Below are 3,680 nucleotides of genomic sequence, written 5' to 3'. Positions count from 1 at the left end.
AACCACTGGCATGCAGGCCATTGAGGTCTTCAAGGACAAATATAGGCAGAGAGGGTACCCTGACACCATCCTTGAACAGGCAGCTACTCGAGCTTCCAAAGTAACACGTGAAGCTCTTTTGAAGAAAAGAACTGAACCCAGAACGACCAATCGAGAAGTGTTTGTATCCACCTTCTCCACGCAATCCAAACTAGTGAAAACCATCATCCTAAATTGCTGGTCTTTACTACAATCTGAGCCAGACTTTGGGGGTAAATTCAACTCTCCACCTCTGTTCGCATACAAACGAGCACGCAACCTGAAAGAACTACTCAACACTAATCTTCCCAAATCCAATACACAGCATAAAGGTTTACTTAAATGTCTGAATTGTTCTAACTGTAACAATGCCATCACAGACAAAACCATCAACCACCCTAGGTCAGGTAGACCCATCACTCTCAAATACACAGCAACTTGCAATAGCAATTTTGTTGTGTATTACATTAAATGTCCTTGTGACCAATATTATGTAGGGAAGACAGAACGCAACCTGCGCACTCGCATCACAGAACACAAAAGCCGAATTCGCACCCAGAATGAAAACTCCCCTTTAGCGCAACACTGGCTCAAGTGTAGACACAACATTGCGCAACTCAAATTTGGCATCTTGGAGGTTATTGAGCCTAACCCCGAACGCGATCGAGCGCTGATACTCTCACAACGAGAATCCCACTGGATTTGGTTCATGCAAACCCTGATCCCCACTGGGTTAAATGATAAATTTGAATTAGCATGCTACCTGTAATTGTATCACTGTCTTCTGTCAACAGTATGTGATATCTTATCATCATGGACACTGTATATATATATATATATTTTTGATATCACACATGTAGATTGTGCACACGTTAAGTGGCAGCCTCTGTAGTCCTTTTACCAATCTATTTTATGTTTACCACTCTTAATTCTGTATTGTCTGGACAAAGCCTGTAGTGCTTGGTTCATACTTGTAATCTCAGAGGTATTGTAATATAATCCCATGCTGCACTCCTCTCGGTGAAAATCACAGCTTTCACACTTCTCCTCACCTTTTTCTATCCACATCGCGTTTTCCCTACTCCCAATATGGCGACCGTTCAGCCAGTCTGCTTTCTATCTTGCCCTATGTCTACAGGAAGCCCCACTCATTTCCGCTACACTAGAAGCACACTGTCGGCAATACGGAACCAATGCGCTTTCCTTTAAGGTGAGTGCCGATCCGGCATCTAACCCTTCTTTATTCTTATCTAGGGCCCATTTTATCTATTCATTTAACTAAGCCTCACTTCACCCCATAGAGACGCCTCCATTTTCCTTCATCTGAACACTCCAACACGAGTTGAGTAAACGGGTGAGTCCTCGTCTTAAATGCGTGTTTCTTTGTCCTTAAGGCTAGCGCTTTTTTTAAAACTTCCATATCATCCGTTTTTTTTACAGTCTCACGATCTTCCCCTAAGATAGCGACTCGTGGTTAGCATACCCACCATGGGCCACTGGGCGTCTCTCAGTTAATATACAGTAAGCCTCCATTATCGCGCTCTTCACTTCTATATTCTTCTCTTGCCTAACCCTGCACCACCTATATACACATCAGTTCCATATGTTGACCCCCGTGTCTTGGTCTGACTATTAATCTCCACTCAGAACTACTTTTAACACCGCTTTTTCCTCTCTGAACACGGGAGCTTGGATTTGGTTTCTTCACGTGATTTCTTGGATGCTGTACTCTTTCCGCGTTCTGTTCTTCACTTTTCCCAGCCTGGTTCACCAGCTAAGCACCGACTTGCAGCATAATGTTAATCAACATTAACAATACCTGTCCCCTTTGACTGTTTTGCCGTTAATACACTGCCTATACTGTTTAGTAATTTGCATTATTATTACCTCACAGATTCCCCTGACGAAGGGCAGACTGTTTAGCCCGAAATACATTGGGATGTATAATTGAACTTGTTTTCTTCGCGTTTGATTTTGTGAATATTGAACAAATTCAGAGAAGAACACTCAATAAATAACTATTGTGCAACTAATCGATGATGCCGACGCCTGTCATATTTCATTGAATGTTCAATAGATTGTTTACTGGAGTCTAATTATGCTAATGTTTTTGTAGAAATATTGTTTTCATTGCATGTTTAATTAAGGTTAACACTCACGCGAGTGATTGACGCAGTGCATGAGGTTCCCGGGACATTTCCCGGACGCCCATTTTTGCTTTAAGCCCAAAGGTCCAGCAGAACCTTTTTACCTCTTGCACGCCTGGTACTAGAATATTGTGGAAGTGAATCCACCAATCCAATTTGCTAAAACTGATTACTGAGTGCACACGCTGCTGCGCCATCTTTTTAGTCCAATGTCATCTCTGCCATGTTCTTAGCCAGCCGGCTGATGTCGTCCCCCCTCTTGAGGCAGTGGATGCGTCGTCGGTTGGATACCCCCAGGGCTCGCACCTTTGCTGCAATGGCCCTCCACACGGCCTTACGCTAGTGTACCTTGAGATACAGGCATGGGAGAAGAGAAGGGGAAATGGTCAGGGAGACAGTGTCATGGACCAACATCTATCAGTACAGTAGCAAGATACAGACTCATTACCGATTGTAATGTCCTTCCATTCCAAACTGGGGTACACCTCACAAGGGCACTCCGCATGTGCCAAACAGATGTGATTGCATGAATTTATGAGGGCGTACAGGGTCCCTGAAAATCTCACACACATGCAGGATGACTGCACTGAACCCCCTCAGTGGCTTGCACATATCTACAGTCCTATGCACGACTGGCCACTACACACATCACATATCTACCTGTGTCTGTGTGTAGAATCACTGTGTGCATGACTCGGCAGCATTCAATGAACATGGCCTGTGAACTTATGTGTATGTAATCTGTGTGGCATCGGAATACATGGACTCACCAACAAAATAGCCATCTACACAAGTGGGGTAGTTTGCAATTATACAGGTCTGAGATGGTGCATATCTTTATTTCAGTGTGAATGAACAAGAGTAAGGATACAGTAAGTACAGTGATGTCATTTCGTCTTGGTGGGTGGGCACTGGGCATAGTCTCTGGGTTCACGCTGAGTCTGACAACAGGGGCACACAGAGACAATCACCCAAGCAATTACTGTCCTGGTACCTGCACCTCCAACATCCTGTGGCTCTGTATGGCTAACAATGTAACACACTCCACTGAGACATACAACTGCAGGCAGGGTAAACCGTGACATTGGGAAACACACTCTCCCAAGCCCTGGAGACAGCATGTTTGTCAGTATATGACACAAACCCACACCCTCCGGCATATACTGCAGCAGTACAACTACATCTCTGACCCCTACCATACTCCTCCTTTTACGATGAATTACCACAACATTGGGTGCCCCAGACAGCCTTGGGTACAGTGCCAGCACCTCATCCACAAGGACTTCCAGCTCCTCGCTTGTGAATGGACTGGTACGGATCTTCTCTGTCCTTGCCTTCCCTGTGGTCATGGAACACCTGTGGTGGAAGTGGCTAGTGAGGGGTCCCAGGCAGCAGGCTCTGGAGGCAGCAGCAGGAGAGAGTCCCAGGCAGCACGCTCTGGAGGTAGCAGTAGGAGAGGGTCCCAGGCAGCACGTTCTGGAGGCAGCAGCAGGAGAGGGTCCAAGCCAGCACGCT

This window comes from Lissotriton vulgaris, chromosome 1_1 (assembly GCF_964263255.1).
Source record: "Lissotriton vulgaris chromosome 1_1, aLisVul1.2, whole genome shotgun sequence".
NCBI classification, from domain to species: domain Eukaryota; kingdom Metazoa; phylum Chordata; class Amphibia; order Caudata; family Salamandridae; genus Lissotriton; species Lissotriton vulgaris.
The sequence above is the reverse complement of the archived record's forward strand: the minus strand, read 5'-3'. Positions refer to the sequence as shown.